Here is a 22,891-nt window from a genome sequence, read left to right on the forward strand (position 1 = left end):
TGAATGGATTCTAGTATCTATAGCCAGCCCATTCAAACTCAAGCACAGTATGCCTCCCCAGACTTTAGGCAGCCTGTATATAATCCTCACCAACAGTACTCGGTTTATAGCATTGTTCCTCAGTTTTGGTCTCCAAATCCTACACCTTACTTTGAAACACCACTGGCGCCCTTTCCCAATGGTAGTTTTGTGAATGGCTTTAATTCACCAGGATCTTATAAAACAAATGCTGCTGCTATGAATATGGGTTGACCATTCCAAAAAATATCTTGCGAAGCCTCATTTTAGGTCATCCAGTGGTTCAGAACACTCAACAGAGGACTCTGTGTCATTGGGAGATGGACAATTGAAGATCTAGTTCAAGAAATTTTTCACCTGAACAGCATAACCCTACAGTAACTGGGGATTAGGAGCAAACTTAACTTCAAAAGGAGACTTCCACTTTGCAGATGGAACAGAATGGGGACTATGGTAGAGGCAGAACTCTTTTCAGAGGTCGAAGACGATGACAAGATGACAGGATCTCAAGACCTCATCCTTCAACAGTTGAATCAAAGGCTCCAACACCAAAGTTTGACTTACTAGCTTCAAATTTTCCACCTTTACCTGGAAGTTCATCAAGCATCCCAGGTAAACTCATTTCGGAGAATAGGATGTCTGATGTTGTTAAAGGCATCTACAAAGAAAAGGATAATGAAGAATTGAGAGTTGGTTGCCCAGTGCCTGCAGATGAGCAGACAGAATGCACTTCTGCCCAGCAACTCAGTATGAGTACCAGTTCTTCATGTGCAGCTGAGCTTACTGCATTAAGCACAACTCAGCAAAAAAAGGATCTAATAGAGGATTCCTCTGTTCAGAAGGATTGTCCCAACCAGACGACTATACCAGTTTCTCCTCCAAGTACTACAAAGCCATTGAGGGCAAGTACTGCTTCACCATGCAATAGTAACATAAATGCAGCTACAGCTGTGGCTCTACAGGAACCCCGAAAGTTAGGTTATGCTGAAGTTTGCCAGAAGCCCCCTAAAGAGCCATCTTCAGTTCTTGTGTAGCCACTATGGGAACTTCGCTCCAATGTAGTGTCTCCCACCAAAAACGAAGACAGTGAAGCTCCTGAGAAGTCCCTTGAGAAACCACATGAGAAGTTAGAAGCAAGGGCTAGTAAGGATTATTCTGGCTTCTGAGGCAATACCATTCCCAGGGGAGCAGATGGAAAAATCAGGGAACAGAGATGCCAGTTTAATCATAGGGCTATACCTCAGGGAGTGACACGACGTAATGGCAAAGAGCAATATGTGCCACCCAGATCACCAAAGTAAAAAACAACAAAACTATTCAAAAACTTCTTTCTCTTCCCGTTAAACTTGAGCTGTGGCTACACTGAACAGTTTTGGAGGGGAGAGGGTAGCCAGAAAGGAAACAGGAGAAAGTACGTCCTTAAATCATTGTGGATTTTGGAGTTGTGAGTGATAGGATCCCAAAATTCATCTCTAATGTTATTTTTAAATACTGGATGATTTCTATCTGTCTATCTGTCTGTCTATCCATTCATCCATCCACACATATAAAGTATATTTTTTCTATTTTTGTTTTTGGTTTTAATTTGCAGAGATTTGCTGCCAGGAATCAATTTTGATGGTTCAGTTTTAGCTTGGAGGAAAAAAAATACATTATACATCCTTCAGTATAGGAGATGAGGGAGTGAGAGAAAATATTTTTTGAAGAAGCATTTCTGTAAAATTAGAAATTACTTTTTAAAATCTATTTAAAGTTTGGCTTGGAGAATGCCATCTCTGACTATATGATCTTACATTGCAAAGCAGATTAGTGGCTGGGGAGCCTGTTGTGGGTGTGAGTGTGTACAAGAGCGATTGAAACAAAATCTGTTGTCATGTTAGTAAACTGACTTGAAAACTGAATGTAAAACTTGAGTAGATTTTTTTTTTCTAGTTTGAAATTTAGTCTGTCTTTTTGACCTTACTAATATTTCATTCAACAAGTTGTAACACTGTTATTTTACTTGAAGATGTGACTACTAATCAGTTTGATGCTCAAGGAAGGAATGGGGGCTCTTCAAAAAATTGAAAATTTCATCTTGAATGTCAGCACGTAGGTGAAATATATTTCAGAGGCTTAAACTTCCCTGTGATTCCCCCTGCTAAAATGGGAAACCAATTTTTTTCTTACTCCATATGTTACTCTCTGTTGACTGCCCACCCCCAAAAGCAAAAGGTTTAACCAACTACTTACTGAATTGTATGTTTGTCATTGCTTTGACCAGTGTAGTCAAGTCATATAAATTGTTCTAAATTTCAGAATTGAACGTTGAAGTATTTACTCTTCTCTTCACACATTTAGAATTTTAGATCCCAAGATGGTAGGGCAGACTGACCCTACAGTAATTTATTTGTTGTCAGTGTTAAAGATGAAACATTGTAACTGACTCTGAAGTGTTAAATAGTGTAGAAGTAAAATATGATTATTATTATTATTATTATAAAGGCTTAATTTTGGGGGGGACTTATTTCTGTTTACAGTGTATTTATCACCTTTCTTCCCTCCTCTTCTCCCCCCACACCCAAAAAGTACAGTCTGGAATTCACTGAAACAGAACCAGCAAGTCATGAGATTTTTTAGTAAAATTGAGAAAGATGGTTGAAGAAAATTAATGCATAATTTCTCAGTGAAAAAGTTGTAGCTCTCATATACTAAATACACAAGTTTACATGCTGTTATTTAGAAAATGGCTAAAATATTAAAAGCCGTATTGCGTTAATCTGCTTTAGGTCATACCATGTTCAGAGTTCTGTGTAAGGTGGGTTTTATTTTTCTTTTAAGGGATAGTTTGTAATAGTAAGAACTGTCCCGTATATTAGATCACATGTATACAAATCGAAACTGTAAATTGTGAACACTGGAAAGCACCATTGTGACATAGATTAAACATCTTAGTAATATATTAAAGTGAATGTAAATGGTGGTTAAAATTACATTACTGTGAAGTTTACCTTCCAACTCTAAGTTAAGCTTTGGAGATACGTATTAGCGATGAACTGTTAAGAGCTTTGAAAACGCTGCACATGTCTGTACAAGCCAGAATTACTATTTCTTTGACTTATTATTAGCGTGGCAGTTGCTTTTGATTTGGTTGTTTTATGACATGGTATACTACATTTACTCAGTTTGAAACTATTCATTTCTACACACTATTTTTTAAAAAAATCACCTACTAGGTGAAACATACAATAAAATTACCTGCGCTGAAATCTGGGGGAAGTTTAGGTCCTTTAAAAAAATGTATTAATCATTGACTACATCTATGATAAAAGTGCTTATTTTGGTTTACTGAGATAATGCAGTTGGTGGAAATGATAAACATTTTAAGTGGTAACATCCTTTGAATGCATTGAATTTCAGAGAATAAACATTTTATAAAAATAAAAAAAAATTATTCTGTTGGCCTCACTTTTAGATGGACAAATTCCTTGGTGCTAGCCATTCAAAATTGTGTGAAGGGCAGTATCTGACATAATTACAATATTTAGGGAAAGCTTTTGTTGTTTGACCTGACAACAAGTTCAGGTGTTTTTTTTCCCCCCTCCAAGGGCTTTTAATAGAATTGCTTTGGTCTAAGAATTCATGATAGACTAAATGAAATCCTTCAGTCTGCTGGATTTAGTGAGACCATAAATTAGCCTCATGGTGCGTGTTCTTTCTTTTCCCTGTTTCAGTTGACACAATTCATTGAAATGATGACTACCTATAAGTGGTTAGAATTTTCTGTGTGGAAATCTTGAAGAGAAAAACTTTTCAAAGTAAAGTGTTTGTTTCTTTCATCATGGTGTCATCTGCTTTTGATCTTTTCCATTGTGCTTATGCTTAAAACTAGATTTCAATATATGTTCCCTAATGGTAAAAGTTTATATGCAAAATAGGTTTTCTGGCATTTTTTACTGTCACATATAGAGTGAAGCTCGTGGTGACCCAGTTTTTCTCATGGGGCTTGAGGAAGGGGTGCGGACAGTTGGACCTGCCTGTCGACCTCCCTCTCTGCTCTTTAACTGACACAGAAGTGGCAGGAAGGAAACCCAAGCAGGTGTCTCATTGGCATGCCAGTGTGGAGTAGAGAGAGGCAGTGTTCATAGCCGCTGGGGGACCTCTGTCATGGGGAGCAGGGCCCAGCAGCTCAGGTTGGCCTTGGGGACAGGTTCCTGGCATGAGCAAATTCTTGAGTAACTTTAATTCTAGCTAGATTTCTAAAGACAAGATCTTCATACACAGAAAAGCTGGGAAGCAGACTGTGTTTCACCTCAGGGGCCTGTGGTTATAGACTTATGGAAACATGAGGAGCCAGGGTAACAGCAAATGGGACTTATCCATGGGTGCCAGAGGATTTTGCCAGTGCTACTCACATTCTTCCCACCGGAGGTTAGGGCTGGTCTGGAAGTCATGGGCAGACCCCGGGGTGAGGTCAAGTAGCTCTAGCCGGAACCAGGCAGAGCCGGGCCTCCTAGTAAGGGGCAGGGAGCACTTCCCCAAGTGGGTCCTGTCTTGAATCATGTTGGTGCTTGTATCAGGGGAGGCAGCCTTTCCAGCTTCCTCTGGTCTGGGGAGGCCATTTTGATGGGGAGAAGAGAATTGAAGCTTCTTATATGAAATTCAGCCATTTCTAAGTGTTGAGACACACAATTGCATGGAGCTGCCATGTGCAGGGCGCACATTCAAATTTCGGGAGAATCTAATATAATCTAATGCAATATAAGCTGTGGTTCTATAAAATTTTGCATTTGTTTTTAGGGCTTTTGCAGCTATTGGGGGCTTTCACAGGATATGAATTTTGTGTTTTTTGGTTGGGTTGTGTTATTTTGGGAACATACATGAAACTCAGTCACATTTTTAGGATATTGTATATGTGCCAAGGGAAATGTATGTTTTTCCGCCTGAATTTTTTTTTTTTTTTTTTTGAGATGGAGTCTTGCTCTGTCGCCCAGGCTGGAGTGCAGTGGCGCAATCTCGGCTCACTGCAAGCTCCGCCTCCCGGGTTCACGCCATTCTCCTGCCTCAGCCTCCCGAGTAGCCGGGACTACAGGCGCCCGCCACCACGTCCGGCTAATATTTGTATTTTTAGTAGAGACGGGGTTTCACCGTGTTAGCCAGGATGGTCTCGATCTCCTGACCTGGTGATCCGCCCGCCTTGGCCTCCCAGAGTGCAGGGATTACAGGCATGAGCCACTGCGCCTAGCCTTCTGCCTGAATTTTTATTTCTTATATAAATAACATTAAAACCAGGAAAAAAAAGGATGAAGAAATCGCCCATAAACGTAATTCCATACTTTTTTTTTTTTTAAACAATTGTGCCTTCTCTTTTAGATCTTGAGCATATTCTCACTTGAGACTGTAATTATAAACATACTATCAATAAAACTTTATATATTTTTTACTTGATATTTATTTACAGCCAGTAGTTGCATGTTAACTTTATCCAGTGATGAACTTGTATCTGCCAAGTTGAACTTCAGTAGTGAATGGTGGATTTTAGGGTGAAAATGGCTTTCTGTGCAGGCTCCATTCTTTTGGCAAGTGTTGCAATGGGGGTAACCAGTTGTTGAATGCCACGAGGCAGACAGCTCAGTACCCTGGACAGGGTCCTGGAAGTTGCTGTAGGGCTTGAGGGCAGCCCTCCTATGGGGTGGTTGGAACGTTGTTATTTGTTATGAGGCCTCTGAACTCGACTTTCTGGTCCTGTGGTAAGTTCCACAAGCTGTCTAAAACCTTTAGTAACTTTCATTTTTTGTTGAAACTAAATTGAGTAGATTAAGTTGTTTGCAACTAAGCATCTTGTGAAACATTGGCATACTGGTTCTTGAAAGTAATTTGTTTTATCATTGGGAGGCAGTGATTAAGAACCTAGAGTCTAAGGCCAAACTGCCGATATTCACATCCTGACTGTGTTAATTTGGAGAAGATACTTCACTTTTCTCCCTTAGTGTCTTAAGAAAACACTACTGTTATTATAGTGATGATAATTAAATGAAACAGTACCTGCTAGCTAATAAGTGTTCCCCCAGTGTTACCATCTTCATTATTATGATCATCATGACAGTAGGTATTTATTGAGCACCTACTCTTTATTAGAGTTCAACAAAATGAGGAAAAGTTACAAATAGGATATTCTAGCAAAATTTAGTATATAACAAAGCCTAATTGTACTTTGCAGAGTCTTAATGACAGCTCCATCTCTGCTCATCCTCTGGTTTCTCTTAAGACACATAGAGAAGTAGGCAAGGCATTTATAGCCATCTAAGATTGGATTTATTGCAATGAATAACATTAAGTGCTGAGAAGAACTGACAAAAGGATTTGATTGTCAATCAAGAATAAAAGGCTTGTGGTAAGATTTAAAATTTTGTGTTTAATAAGAGAAGAGCTTAATGCATTGTAAGGCGTTCCATTTGTTGTTTTAACATTGCCAGCATTTATTATTAAAGTGGGTGGTTGTAGAATAATTATAGTCCATATCATGATGATGATGTTGTTTTTAGAGAAGATTGAAAATCTATAGTTTTTTCAAACTAATAAAGTAAGGAAAACATGTCATCTACTGAGGCTTCAAATAGTTTGCTTGACCTCGTAAGAGTACTACTGAGATTATTTAGGGGAACTACATATTCAGGAAGGTACTTTTATGCAAATTTTTGCATTTCCTTGTGAAATTTTTAAAAGTATCAGCTTGGCAATTGGGGGTTGCGATGGGAGTAAGAAGCAGAAGACAGGGAAAAGGTATGAGATTATTAATACTATTATTTTAATATAACTGAGAATTTATTTGGGAAGAAAGTAGTAAAGATGGTAGTTATACCTACAATTTTTATAAATTAGAAGAATTACAAAGTGAAAGTGGCCAATCATTAATACGGGTTTTATATGAGGTTTCTGTGACCTATTAAATTAAGAAAGATTAGTGGGGTAGGACATATTTTTGTGTAGAAAAAGAATAAGGAAATATTTAAATGGTTTTAAAAAGTATTCCAGGCTGGGCGCGGTGGCTCACGCCTGTAATCCCAGCACTTTGGAAGGCTGAGGTAGGTGAATCACAAGGTCAGGAGATCAAGACCATCCTAGCTAACACGGTGAAACCCTGTCTCTACTAAAAATACAAAAAAAAATTAGCCAGGTGTGGTGGCGGGCACCTGTAGTCCCAGCTACTTGGGAGGCTGAGGCCAGGAGAATGGTATGAACCCAGGAGGCAGAGCTTGCAGTGAACCCAGGAGGCACCACTGCACTCCAGCCCAGATAACAGAGTGAGAATCCATCTCAAAAAAAAAAAAAAAAGTATTCTAAACTTTTTTACTCTGCGAAAAGGTTGGAAAGTAACTGTGCTTATTGGACATAGACTAGTAGCATTACGGTCACGGAATTAAATTTAACCTCTAGATGTTCATTCACTTATGATTGCATAGAGTTAATAGGATGTCTTAGGTATTCTAGCAGGATTTCATACATTGAAGAAATCTCTGATAAGAGAGATTCATTCATGGCATTTTCTGTATAAGCAAAACCAGAAAATATTTGAAATTTAGAAGAAAAAATTGGACACCTTAGAGTAAAATTAGATTGCTTCATAAAACCCAACATATATAGCTAACCTGATGCAGCCACAAACTTGGTTTTCTGTGGAAGTTTTTAGAACTTGCTTTTCAAGAAACAGTCACAGAGTTGAACTTGGGCGAGGCTGGCCTGGTCCTGAATCTTGAAGAATGAGTTAGCTAGGTGGGAATACTGTCTTAATCATCAACTCTCAGTGTGGCCTATTATGTGAGGATCCCCAGCGCCTTAGTGTGCTCAGGCTGCCACAGCAAAATACCATAGATTGGGTAGCTTAAACAACAGATACTTGTTTTCGTACAAGTTCTGGAGGCTGGAAGTTTGAGATTAGGGTACTACCATGATCAGGATCTGGTGAGGGCCCTCTTCCTGGCTTACAGGCAGCCACCTACTTGCTGTGTCCTAACCTAGCCTTTCTCAGTATGTCCAAGGGGATCTCTTTCTCTCTCTCTCTCTCTCTCTCTCTCTCTCTCTCTCTCTCTCTCTCGACAGAGACTTGCTGTGTTGCCCAGGCTGGAGTGCAGTGGCTATTCACAGGTCATAGGCATGATCTCTCTACTGAGCAGTAAGGAGGTTTTTACCTACTTCCTCTCTGACCTAGGCCGATTCATACCTCCCTAGGCAACCTAGTGGTCCCCCACTACCGGAAGGTCACCATATTGATGCCAAACTTAGTATGGACACCTGATCTGCATAGTATACTATATCCCAGAACTCTCGGATTCCAGCAATCCTCCCTCCTCAGCTTCCCTAGTAGCTGGGACTACAAGAATGAGCCACTGTGTCTGGCTCTTTCTCTTCTTTTAATGCCACTTATTCCATCACGAGGGCCCTACCTTCATGACCTCATCTAACCCTAATTACCTCTGAAATCCTCACACGGGGGGCTAGGGGTTCAACATACACATTTTGAGGGAATATAAACATTTAGTTTATAGTGCCCATTAATCCTTCAAGGTGATGAGAGGATCACTAGACAGGTGACCTATCTATGAGTTGACTCTTATTTCATTCTCTTGTTGAAATGTTGTCATTTTCTTAATTTTTGTATTTAATTACTGGATTATTTCATTACCTTTTATTTCAGATTTAAGCATTGTTATCATATTACAATATGTAAATTTATTCAAGAGGAACCCTACCAAAAATAGTTTTTGTGTTCTTAGAGATTATATATTTTGTATTGGGTACATTTTTCTCTGTTATTGTCATCAGGATATATTTAAATATATATTAAAATTAAAATAGATATGTATGTTAAAATTGCATGTGTTAAATATTATGTGATATATATATTTTTAAATTTTTGTTTATTTATTTTAAGCCCCTGTTCACTTTATTCAAATCATTTTTTTTTCTCTGCAAAACAGCTAGAACTGATGAGGAATTAGAGAAGGCCTTATATATTAATTTCTTAAGTAGATTCTTAAAATTCAAAGTAAGGATCTGTAAGAGAAGTACAGGCTGTGGACCTTGTTCCGCAAACAAAGCCACAAAGAGAGTCCTGCAAATTAGGGAGCATAGCAAATTCATTTCTTAAAAAAAAAATAGTTCTTGAGGGGAAAAATATGAAATAACTAAGTTTCAAAAGCCAGACGAGTTCCACACTCATTGCTTTCCTCCCTAGGGTATCCAAAGATAGAGTTTCAAGGTATGTTTTCAATGATTCAGTTTTGCAAACATATGCAAATATATTCCTTATTAGCTGTCCTGTTTTGGCGACTAATAGCAAGCAATATGCTTGGATAAGGGGTCCAACTTCCACTTAAATGCAGTTTCTTCTCTTCTGGGCAGCAAAGCCATTTGCAGAGATCTGGAAGTCATGAGCTTCCTAAGTGGGAAGAGGTACTATTCTGTTTCACCTGAAAATGTCCTTTCAGATTGACTGGTGTTTTATAGTCCCTTACTTGGTGTGTGTTACTGATGACGATGGGGGTCAGGGTTGCTATAGTGGAAGTGGGGGGTCGGCGTGGGTGTTTGCATAGGGGTCGTGGCTAAGCTGAGCCAGCATGGGACAATCTGGGCCATGTCTGGCACCATGTCCCCAGAGATGTGGTGAGTCCACTTGGAGAGCACTTCCAGGTTCACAGGCTTGACCTCGTCCGTGGACCACTGGATCGTAGACAGGGAGATGCCACCCCGCTTGCCAGTGAGGTCTTGATGGTGGAGGACAGCGTTGCTCCAGGTGACGCCGAGATGGTCCAGGATGAGTGAGTTTGAGGGAGCTCCTAGGCTGCAGCACCAGCTGCTTGTAGTACACGAGCAGGCACTTGTCCTTGCCCACCTCCATGCACTGGGCGTACATCACCTTTATGACCTTGTTCCACTTGGCGAGGCAGTTGCCATAGCTGCTGAGGTCGAAGCCTATGTAGTGACTTTGCAATAGTGACCTTGCATGTGATCAAGGAGTGCATGGAGACATGGCTGCCCTGAGCCATAAGCAGGAACTTGGAGTTGGAGAACAGGTGCAACAGGTAGACCAAGGATTCAAAGACTTGAGTCTGAAGTGGTCCTTGTTGCAGAGCACACGGGCTGGCTCCCTTTGCTTAGAGATCTTCACCTCCAGGATGAAGGCCTGCATGGCAATGTCCAGCACCTTGTCAGTCATGCCCGCTTTGTCCAGCTGTAGTTTCTTGTGGCCAGACTTGGACCAGGCCTGGTGCATGGCCAGCACACAAGGGATGATGTGCATTTCCTTGCTGCAGTGTACCTCAAGGTGGGCATCCAGCCCAGTGAACATCAGCATGGTGCAGCTGCAGAGCATACTGCCCGTGAAGATGAGTGGCATGGCCTTGCTGTAGTGGTACTCCATGTGGTCCATCAGATCCACAGAGTCCACTTGGGGCACCACCTGCCAGCACTGCCTGGCACATTAGTATCTGCTGCCCCAGCTGGACCACCATCACCAGGGCCAGAGCACAGCCAGCCCAACCTGGCAGGCCCAACCTGGGGACTCACTTCAGGGACTGTACTGACAGGTCAGTGGGTGGCCCACCGGATTCACATCATGCAGAGACGCAGGGAGGTGGTCTGATGTGCCCAGCGACTCCTGGCTCAGCAGCTGCCCCTGATGGAGAAGAGGGAGGCTTGTAATTTTTTTTTTTTTTTTTTTTTTTTTTTTGAAACCAGGTCAGCATGGATTTATGGAACACTGGCTACGGTAAATGTGTGACATATTGTAAATATTTTTTTTTCCAATTTTAGTTAAATTTATTATTGATTTATATGCAGTTAAATTCCCTCCTTTTCTCTACAGTTCTGCAAGTTTTGACAAACACATGGAGTTGTATAGCCACTACCACAGTCAAGATGTTGAACATATCTATCATCCCCTAAAAATTCTGTTAGCCCTTTTGGGGTCAGTTTGTCCTCCCTGCCCTGGTGCCTAAGAATCATGTATCTGCCTTCTGTTGCTCTATTTTTCCTTTTCCAGAATGCCATAGAAATGGAATCATGTGGTAGATAGCCTTTTGAGTTTGGCTTCTTTTGCTTAGTAGATCACGTTTGTGATTTCTCCATGCTGTTGCTTGCATTGTTGCAGAGTAGTATTCCATTATATGGATGTATCACAGTTTGTTCATCCATTATTGAAGGTTGTTTGTGTTCTTTCCAATATAGATAAGGCTGCTATAAAAATTTGTGGGTAGGGCTTTGTGTGGTAAATTTCTAGAAGTGCCTCAGGATAGATCATCCCCATAATCTAACTCAAACCTAATTTAGGTAAGATTTGGGGGTTTGAGTTGATGCTTATTTAGATGATATTTTGAACCTGAGTTGATTCTGTAATGAGTTGGGACTTTGGGGGATGCTGGGATCGGGCAAATATATTTGGCATGTGGGTCAGATATGAATCTTTGAGGCCAGAGGGTGGATGGTGGTGGCCAAAAAATAAGTCCCTTAAAGATATTAGGTCCTGGGGGTCGGGAGCAAGATGGCCGAATAGGAACAGCTATAGCCTCCAGCTCCCAGTGCCAGCGACAGAGAAGACAGGTGATTTCTGCATTTTCAACTGAGGTACCAGGTTCATCTCACTGGGGAGTGCCAGACAGTTGGTGCTGGTAGCTGATGCAGCCCGACCAGCTAGAGCTGAGGCAGGGCGAGGCATCGCCTCACCTGGGAAGCGCAAGGGGGAAGGGAATCCCTTTTCCTAGCCAAGGGAAACTGAGACACACAACACCTGGAAAATTGGGTAACTCCCACCCTAATACTGCGCTTTACCAAGGGTCTTAGCAAACAGCACACCAGGAGATTATATCCCACACCTGGCCTGGAGGGTTCCACGCCCACAGAGCCTCCCTCATTGCTAGCACAGCAGTCTGAGATTTAACTGCAAGGCGGCAGCGAGGCTGGGGGAGGGGCGCCCGCCATTGCTGAGGCTTAAGTAGGTAAACAAAGCCTCCGGGAAGCTCGAACTGGGTGGAGCCCACAGCAGCTCAAGGAGGCCTGCCTGTCTCTGTAGACTCCACCTCTGGGTGGACTCTGACAGCTGTCTGACAGCTTTGAAGAGAGCAGTGGATCTCCCAGCATAGAGGTTGAGATCTGAGAACGGACAGACTGCCTGCTCAAGTGGGTCCCTGACCCCTGAGTAGCCTAACTGGGAGACATACCCCACTAGGTGCAGACCGACACCTCACATCTCACACGGTGGGGTACACCCCTGAGACGAAGCTTCCAGAGCAAGAATCAGAAAGCAGCACTTGCTGTTCAGCAATATTCTATCTTCTTCAGCCTCTGCTGCTGATACCCAGGCCAACAGGGTCTGGAGTGGACCTCAAGCAATCTCCAACAGACCTACAGCTGAGGGTCCTGACTGTTAGAAGGAAAACTAACAAACAGAAAGGACATCCACCCCAAAACCCCATCAGTACGTCACCAGCATCAAAGACCAAAGACAGATAAAACCACAAAGATGGGGAAAAAGCAGTACAGAAAAGCTGGAAATTCAAAAAATCAGAGTGCATCTCCCCCTCCAAAGGAACACAGCTCATCGCCAGCAACAGATCAAAGCTGGACAGAGAATGACTGACGAGTTGAGAGGAGAAGGCTTCAGTCGATCAAACTTCTCAGAGCTAAAGGAGGAGCTACGTACCCAGATCAAAGAAACTAAAAATCTTGAAAAAAGAAAGGAAGACTGGATAACTGGAATAATCAATGCAGAGAAGGACATAAATGAACTGAGAGAGATAAAAACCATGACATGAGAAATACGTGACAAATGCACAAGCTTCAGTAACCGACTCGATCAACTGGAAGAAAGAGTATCAATGACTGAAGATCAAATGAATGAAATGAAGCGAGAAGAGAAGTCTAGAGAATAAAAAGGAAAAAGAAATGAACAAGACCTCCAAGAAATATGGAATTATGTGAAAAGACCAAATCTACGTCTGATTGATGTGCCTGAAAGTGAGGGAGAAAATGGAACCAAGTTGGAAAACACTCTTTAGGATATCATCCAGGAGAACTTCCCCAACCTAGTAAGGCAGGCCAACATTCAAATTCAGGAAATACAAAGAACACCACAAAGATACTCCTCGAGAAGAGCAACTCCAAGACACATAATTGTCAGATTCACCAAAGTTGAAATGAAGGAAAAAATGTTAAGGTCAGCCAGAGAGAAAGGTCGGGTTACCCACAAAGGGAAGCCTATCAGACTAACAGCAGATCTCTCGGCAGAAACTCTCCAAGCCAGAAGAGAGTGGGGGCCAATATTCAACATGCTTAAAGAAAAGAATTTTAAACCCAGAATTTCATATCCAGCCAAACTAAGTTTCATCAGTGAAGGAGAAATAAAATCCTTTACAGATAAGCAAATGCTTAGAGATTTTGTCACCACCAGGCCTGCCCTACAAGAGATCCTGAAGAAAGCACTAAATATGGAAAGGAACAACCAGTACCAGCCATTGCCAAAATGTAAAGACCATGGATGCTAGGAAGAAACTGCATCAACTAACGAGCAAAATAACCAGCTAATATCACTATGACAGGATCAACTTCACACATAACAATATTAACCTTAAATGTAAATGGACTAAATGGTCCGATTAAAAGACACAGACTGGCAAATTGGATAAAGAGTCAAGACCCATCAGTTTGCTGTATTCAGGGGACCCATGTCACATGCAGAGACACACACAGGCTCAAAATAAAGGGATGGAGGAAGATGTACCAAGCAAATGGAGAACAAAAAAAAGCAGGGGTTGCAGTTCTAGTCTCTGATAAAACAGACTTATGTTGTCTTAGTCCGTTTTTGCTGCGAGAAAGGAATACCGAAAGCTGGGTATGTTATAAATAAAAAAGTTTTACTTGGTTCACAGTTCTACAAGCTATACAAGAAGCAGGGTGCTGGCTTCTACTTCTGGTGAGGGTTTCAGGACGCTCTACTCATGGCAGAAGGCAAAGGGGAGCTGATATGTGGAGAGACCATTTGGTGAGAGAGGAGGAGGTGGAGGGGAGAGAGAGGAAAGAAGGGAGGTGCCAGGCTCTTTTTAACAACCAGCTCTTTAGAGAACGAACAGAGCGAGAACTCAGTAATATGAGGACTCACCCAGCCACTTATGAGAGATCTGCCTCCATGACTCATACATCTCCCATTAGGCCCCACCTTCAACACTGGGAACCAACCTTCAGCATGAGATTTAGAGGAGGTCAAGCAAACCAAACTATAGCAGATGCCTACCAGAAATTTGCAAAAGAAAACTAGCATTTCGAAGGACTGAACAATGGTCCTATATCAGGCAAAATGACACATACCCTGGAAAAATAATCACTTTTAATGTTGTGAGGTCACACTTAAAATTTTGTATTTATAATGGAAAAAATGGAAGTCATAGAGGAAAAGAAGTTCATAATTTTGATCTTCTATTTTTTGAGAACGGCTTTATGGAGATATTTGTGTACCATAAATTTCACTCCTTAAGAATATATAATTCAGTGGTTTTTAGTATATTCACGAAGCTGTACAACCATCACCACTGCCTAATGTCAGAATATTTTCATCACCTCCAAAAGAAATCCTGTATTAATTATCAGTCACTCCCGATGCTTCCCCCTCCTTGTCCCTGACAACTACTAATCTGCTTTCTACTTCTATTGATTTTCCTATTCTAGACATTTCATACAAATAGAATCATACAAGATGTGGCCTTTGTGACTGGATGTTTCCATTCATATATTTTACAGATTTATCTGAGTCATGCATATATCAGTACTTCATTTCTTCTTATTGCTGGATAATAGTCCATTGAATGGGTATATCACATTTTATTTATCCATTCATCAGCTGATGGACATTTGGGTTGTTTCTACTTTTTGGCTATTATGTATAATGTTGCTATGAACATTTGTGTATAGACTTTTGTTTGGAAACATGTTTTTAGTTCTCTTGGGTATATACCTATGAGAAGAATTACTGGGTCATATGACAACTGTGTTTTTTTATTTATCTATTTATGTATATTTATTATACATATTATTTGAGACAGGGTCTTGCTCTGTTGCCCAGGCTGGAGTGCAGTGGCACAGTTCTAGCTCACTGCAGCCCTGAACTCTTGGACTCAAGTGATCTCCCCACCTCAGCATCCCAAGTAGCTGGGACTACAGGCACGCACCACCACGCCCAGCTAGCTTTTAAAGGAACTTTTTGTAGAGATGGAGTCTAACTATATTGCCTAGACTGGTCTCGAACTCCTCAGCTCAAGTGATTCTCCTGCCTCGGCCTCCCAGAATGTTGTGATTACAGGTGTGAGCCAGCATGCCTAACCATGACTTTGTATTTAATATATTGAGAAACAAACTGTTTTCCAAAGTGGCTACACCATTTTGTAATCCCACCAGAAATATATGAGGGTTCCAATTTCTCTAGATCTTTGCAGCCTCAAAACTGCAGTCTCTTGGACATTCCGCTCCCTAGTCTCCCACCCCTCTGAAGCACAGAGAGGAGCTTTCTCTGAAGTTCTCTCATCTGACTAAGGGATGTTCCTCCAGAAGGAATGTGATTGTCAGGAATACCTTCCCTGAAATCTACACTAACCAGAGAAGATTACTCATGTCACAGAAGAGGAGACTGACAGGTCTCCATGCCCAGGACACCAACAGGTCTCCATGCCCAGGATACCACACCCAGACAGACTTTACACCTGTTCTTCTGAGGGCTACCACCTGAGAGACTTGATCTGCACAATAAGACGATCTTTGTTTATAGTACAGTTCCTCCTCTTGCCCTCCCATAGTTCAACCATCTGGCCTTTCTCTGCATCCCACACTTTGTGGGATCTCCCATACATATACATGTTATAAGTGTGTACACCTTTTCTTCTGCTAATCGATTGTCAGTTTATTTTACAGACTGTAATTATTGAATTTCCAGAGGGGAAGGAGAGGGTTCTCTCCTCTCTGCAGCATATAGGGCAAAAGAGAAGACTGAAGAGACCGCATTTAAAAAGATGACTGATAAATATTTCTTACAAATCTATTATTTATATAATGTGTTGAAGTTATTGTGATTATTTCAGAGAAAAATGGCCAGAAACCTGGTCTTGCAAGTGAAATTAAGTGTCACACAGGCCTCTTATTCTTTACCTGATTTATGTTATGACTTGTTCTAAAAAGTTAATACCTAAATTTAATTAGAAATAAAAGAAGTGTAGGTACTTAAGACTCTCATTAAATCAGAACATTTAGAAAAGGGTGGGACTTAGAGCAGAAAAGAATCTTAAAGATCAATTTATCCAACTCCTCAATTTTGTCCTTCTTTTCTTTTTGCCTCCCTAATTAATTTTTTTAATGAAATATAGCACAAATATAAAAGAACAGAGAATGATAAATGAACCCTTTGAATATACATCTGTTTATATTTGCTTCAGGTGCTTTTTACTTTTACAGAAATGCTATTCTAATACTGTTCTACATTCTCTTTCCACTTCTGATTTTTAGTTTTTTAATAAAATATTGTAGGTATGGTTGAAAGTACTTCTCCTTGATTTCTTTCCTCTTCTCTGTTACCTGAGGTAACTATTATCTTGAGTTTAGTGCTTATCAGTCTCATATATTTCTTTTACCACATCCATATATATATTCACAAAAAAAGGGCATTATATTTTGCTGTTTGATACTTTATATAAATGGTGTTAAATGTGAATGTAATTCTATAATGTACTTTTTTGGGTAAACACTACATTTTTTGACATTTATCTATGCTGATACCTGGTAGTGTAAGTTCCCTGCTTGTTACTACTTTTCAGAATTTGTTAGCTATTCTTATGTATTCTTCTTGAATTTTAACATAAATTTATTATGTTCTACCCTAAGACTCTCTTGTGAATTTAGTAGCATTTTTATTAAAATTATAGATTAATATGTGGAGAACTGACAATTTTATTTATACTATCGTTCCACCCATGATACTTTTTTTTTGAGACAGAGTCTCACTTTGTCACCCAGACTGGATTGCAGTGGTGGGATCTTAGCTAACTGCAACCTCTGTCTCCCGGGATCAAGCAATTCTGCCGCCTCCGTCTCCCGAGTAGCTGGGACTACAGGCATGCGCCATCATGCCCAGCTTATTTTTTCTATTTTTTGCAGAGACCACTGTGTTACCCAGGCTGGTCTCGAACTCCAGGCCTCAAGTGATCTGCTTGCCTCAGCCTCCCAAAGTGCTGGGATTACAGGTGTGAGCCACCATGCCCAGTCCACCCATGATACTTTCTTTATAAAAATGTCACAATTCTGTGTTTAGTCAGAAACTCTTTTATGCTCTTCAGTAATGTTTTATAACTTTCTTCAAAAGCTTTGGCTGGGTATGGTGGCTCACGCCTCTAATCCCAGCACTTTGGGAGGCCGAGGCAGGCGGATTACAAGGTCAGGAGATTGAGACCATCTTGGCCAACATGGTGAAACCCCATCTCCACTAAAAATACAAAAAATTAGTCTGGTGTGGTGGTGCATGCCTGAAATCCCAGCTACTCGGGAGGCTGAGGCAGGAGAATCGCTTAAACCAGGGAGTCGGAGGTTGCAGTGAGTCTTGATCGCACCACTGCACCCCATCCTGGAGACACAGCAAGACTCCGTCTCAAAGAAAAAAAAAAAGTTGTATATATTTTTAAAAACACATTTCTAAATACTTTATGGCTTTTGATTGTGAATGATAGATATTTTTCTATTCCATTCTCTCATTGGATAGTACTGATTTATAAGAATTCTTATTTTTTATATTAATCTTGTCTCCAGTTACTTTTCTGAGATACTAGTTTTATACCTTGTTTGTAGATCTTCTTGCTCGTTTTATGTAGAAAGCCATCTCATCTGCAAATGAGGGTTTGTTTGTTTTATTCCTTCTTGATGCTCTTATTTCTTTTCCTATTTTCTTTTGTTTGGTAGGATACGTAATTTGCTAAGACCTCCTACAGTAAAACCAGTTCCTTTCCCCTTTTTTCCTAAAGTCCGGTTAATGATACAAAGTTCTCACAAATTTTGATACATACCATCATTGCTCAATTTTATGCATTTTTGTTTTCTCCATCATGACTTCCTCGTTTATCTGTAACATAGGAATGCATTTTTTAATTTATGACATTTTTTTGGAGGACTGTGTTTTTAATTTTGAATTCTAATTTAATTACTATTTGATTAGATGCAGTCTAGTCAAGCCTTGAGCAGAACTTTTGACGGCTCTATAGGGCTAGAGGACAAAGTTTAGAGATGAAGGCCTGCCAAAAGTGAGAGCTCTTATAAATATCCCAAGCTTTGGGGGTGGGGAGCCTCTAACAGACTATACCCTAGGAGTAACTATGAACTGAAATGGAAAGATCTCCCCGTGACAGTTTCACATTTGTCTGTTTGGCACCAAAAATTAATACCTGAAATTGACTAAGGTGATCCTAGATTCCTGGTACTCCCAGTATCAAATCAGAATTCTCTCTGGAGAAAACGTCATTTCAGCCTTTAATTTTTTTATGAGATAGTTTTTCAAATGCAATTGACCTTTGAACAACATGGGTTTGAACTGCGTGGGTCCACTTATATGTGGATTTTTTTTCAACTAAACTTAGATTGAAAATACGGTATTTACAAGATGTAAAACCGCATATATAGAGGACCAACTTTTTGTATAAGTGAGTCCTGCAGGGCTGACTTTGGGACTTGAGTATACACAGATTTGGAGTATCCTTGGGAGTCCTAGAATCAATCCCCTGTGTGTACCAAAGAATGACTCTAGTATGACACATAATGAGAGATACTCAGTCGCATAAGGACACATGACAACATGAGTGAGAGCCAGTGAAGGCTACAGTACTAGACTCAAAGGAGATCCAGTTATTGGAACTACCAAACAGAATTACTGGAATTAAACTTTGGGGAGTTATAAAAGAAATTGAAACATTCTGCAGGGAACTTATATGAAGAAGAATCAAATAGAAAATTTAGAACTGAAAAATACAGTAACCAATATTGGATGGATTTAACTCAGTGGGTCAATTTAACAGTAAGTTAGACATTACTGAAGAGAGGATTAGTGCACTGGAAGGTGGGTCACAGGAAAATACCAGAATGTGGCATACAATAACAAAAGGGTGGAACGTATGAAGAGAAACTAAGAAATAGAGGATACAGTAGAGAAGGCTGACAGATTCATTGGGAGTCTCAGGGGAGGAGCTTGAATGCAAAAGCAATGTTGACGAAATTATGATCGAGCATATTCCCAAAATGATGAAAGGTACGCAGCCACATATTGAAGTCCAACAAATTATAAGCAGGATTTTATAGTTGAAATTCTTAAAAAGAAAATATTAAAGCCAGGTAGAGGAATAAGACAGATTGTGATTACAAAGAGCCACATTTGACTGTTACCTGACATCATCAACAAATCTGCACTGGTGGAGTTATTAAAAGAATGTAATGGGCCGGGCGTGGTGTCTCACACCTGTAATCCCAGCACTTTGAGAGGCCGAGGCATGCGGATCACGAGGTCAGGAGATCGAGACCATCCTGGTTAACATGGTGAAACCCCATCTCTACTAAAAATACAAAAAGTTAGCCGGGAGTGGTGGCGGGTGCCTGTAGTCCCAGCTACTCGGGAGGCTGAGACACAAGAATGGCATGAATCCGGGAGGTGGAGCTTGCAGTGAGCTGAGATTGCGCCACTGTGCTCCAGCCTGGGTGACAGAACAAGACTCTGTCTCAGACAAAAACAAAAAGAAAAAACAAAAACAAACAAAACAACAACAACAAAAGAACATAATGGAGATGAAAGAGTGGAAAGGAAGGAATGAAGAACAATGAGATGGTACATCTGTGGGTAAATCTGAGTAAGCAGAGATATATGAAATAGTAGCAGTGTCTTTTGAGATAAGAAATATACAGACTTAAAACAATTTCAGTAATATCCTACATTCCAGGAAGGGGACCTTTCATTAGTGTTGTAATGTTTTTATATTTTCCAGGAAGCAATAAGTCACCCATCAATAATAGATTTTGATAAGTTGAGGGGGCAACATGGTTTTCTAGATTGATTATTAAAAGAATAGTAAAAGAGCATGTAACTTTTAAGTTGCAAGAGGAAAAGTAGTAAATAAACATTGAATCAATTGAAAAGTACACAAGAATGGAGAGAAACGGTACATATAGTGGATAAGACGATAGCATTTAGTGAGATGATAGACTTAAACTTGAATATATCAGTACTTTCATCGAATGTACCTGGTTTAGCTACAGTCATCAAAATGGTGTGGTATCTATGTAAAGATAAACATACAAATCAGTGGAACAGATTAGAAAGTCCCAAAATAAGATTCTCAGATATTTGGCTTCCTTAGAGGCACCAACGTGTATGATCAATTTTATATTTGTATGGAAATAATAAAAACAAACTGTGATCCCCGCCTTAACACACACAATTAATTGAAGGTAGATTATAGACCTAAATGTAAAAGCCAAAACTATTAATCTTCTAGAAAAATGTATGAAAATATCTGCATGAATGTGGGTAGGCAAAAATTTCCTAGACAAGACACAAAAAGTACTAAAACAAAATAAAAGAATAAATTGGACTTAATCAACATAAAAAACTTGTGTACTTTAAAAGGCACCACAAAGAAAACGAAAAGACAAGCCGTGGATTGAGAAAAAGTGTGATGAGGATGTACAGCAATGGGAACTCTTCTGTAGTGTTGGTGGGAGTTTAAAGTTGTTACAAACACTTGAAAAATTGTTTGACAGTGTCTGCTGAAGTGGAGGGGTGCATATCAGATGGCCCAGAATTCTACTCCTACATTTATATGCATCAGAAATGCATGTGAATGTACACCAAAAGTCTCACCCAGGAGTGAGTCCACAGTAGTAATATTCAACAATAGAATAGACAAATTTGGCTGATACTCATTTGATAGAATATACTATAAGTGATGAAAATGAATTAACTACACTTACATTAACATGGCTAACTCTCACAGACATGTTGGTGAGCGAAAGAAGCTTGATGCAGAGTGCATGGTGTGTAATACACTTAATACGAAGTTTACAGACAGGCAAAACTAACCTGTAGAACCTAAGGGTACATTCTTGGGTGGTAAAACTATCAAGAAAAACAAGGGAAGATCAGAAGTGGCTCATTTGTGAGAGGGAAGGAGGGTAGTGATTGGATGCGTTATCTTTTGGGGTGCTGGCAGTGACTGTTAACTTAAGTGGTTGTATTTTTTTAAAAAAAATATTAATTCGTTGGGCTGTGCATTTGTTCCATGTGTGTTTTTATGTTTTATTTCCAATAAAAATAATTTTTAAGGAATATATATGATGACATGGATAAATGTTAGTATCTTATTAATGAAAGCATGTTACAAAAAAGTATGTTTAACACAGAATTTTTAAACGTATATGTGTGTGTATATAGATGATACACACAAACAGATTCATACACATCAGACATAGAGCAAAAACACAGGAAAATTATAGTCCAGAATGAATTCTAAGAGTGGACAACTGAATTTTACACAGAAGATGCACCATTTGATAACTAGGAAACTCTTCATTGAATATTGTTTTATAAAATTAACACTTACAGAGGGCCCCTGCATCCTCTATAGAGAAGATGATTATATTATTTATATTTGCCTGCCTGGTTCAGGGAAAGATTTAAAGCTGCTTTATATTTAATATGAAGTGAATAACATTTGAGCAAAAGACATACGCAATCAGATAGAGACTCTTCAGGCAATAGTGGTGGTTAAAATATACCTTCGCTGCAGGGAGAATAATGGAAATTACCACACAGTCTTTTAATCCTGGACTGTTTCCTGCAGTCAGTAGTTCCTTTAACTTTAAAAACATAAAAGAACAACATTTTTTATGAAGTTAAAGAAAAACTGCAATTTGATTTCTTAAAAAGGAAATAATGTCTAAAGCCATGGAATTTGGTCAAAACACTTGACCTCCTGTGACTTCAATTTTCTAGCAAAAAAGCAACATGCCCCACATTTCAGGGTTGTTTGGAGTATAATGTAACATCACATAAATGCTTAAGCAGGGATATTAGCATACATGATTTGCAGAACCCATTTCTGGGAACTATTAAGAAGGCAGATTAGCATTGGGATTAAGACTTTGGGCTCTGGAATCGGATGTAAATTTTGATTCCCAGGTCTACTGCTCTTCTAGCTGTTTAACTGTGTATTTTACTTAACTTCTCTTCCATTATTTCCCCATCTTTAAAATAAGGAGGATAGTAGTACCTACCTCAGAAGATTGTTGTGGGGATAAAATTAAGTGCAAAGGTAGTCATAGAGCCATTTGGATATATCTTCAGTTTGCCAGCAAAAGTAGTTGAAAGCCTGGGGCAGTAACCACTTTTTTCATATATATACAGCTCACCCTCTGTATCCATGGGTTCCACATTAGCATATTCAGGCAACAACGGATTGAAAATATTTGGGGAAAAAATAAAACAATAAAAATAACACTACAACAAAAAATAATACAAATAAAAAACCAAGCGCAGCATGGTGACTCACGCCTGTAATCCCAGCACCTCGGGAGGCCAAGGTGGGCGGATCACCTGAGGTCAGGAATTGGAGACCAGCCTGGCCAACATGGTGAAACCCCATCTCTACTAAAAATACAAAAATTAGCTGGGCGTAGTGGCAGCTACTCCGGAGGCTGAGACAGGAGAATAGCTTGAACCAGGAGGTGGAGGTTGCAGTGAGCCAAGACTGCGCCACTGTACTCCAGCCTGGGTGACAAAGCAAGACTCTGTCTAAAAAAAAAAAAAACACCCCCCTCAAAAAAACACAATACAGTA

At 40.0% G+C, this 22,891-nt stretch overlaps 1 protein-coding gene and 2 pseudogenes across 9 annotated transcripts in view; 2 read left to right on the forward strand and 1 right to left on the reverse strand.

The window, feature by feature from the left end:
• Nucleotides 1-22,891, forward strand: part of CDIN1 (CDAN1 interacting nuclease 1) — a 241,425-nt gene that overhangs the window by 37,345 nt on the left and 181,189 nt on the right. The gene's annotated exons all lie outside the window — the stretch shown is intronic.
• On the forward strand, nucleotides 4-1,319 carry LOC126958842 (la-related protein 4-like; annotated as a pseudogene).
• On the reverse strand, nucleotides 9,426-10,526 carry LOC126958864 (protein-tyrosine sulfotransferase 2-like; annotated as a pseudogene).

The sequence above is a fragment of the Macaca thibetana genome, chromosome 7 (assembly GCF_024542745.1).
Source record: "Macaca thibetana thibetana isolate TM-01 chromosome 7, ASM2454274v1, whole genome shotgun sequence".
In the NCBI taxonomy this organism is placed as follows: Eukaryota; Metazoa; Chordata; class Mammalia; order Primates; family Cercopithecidae; genus Macaca; species Macaca thibetana.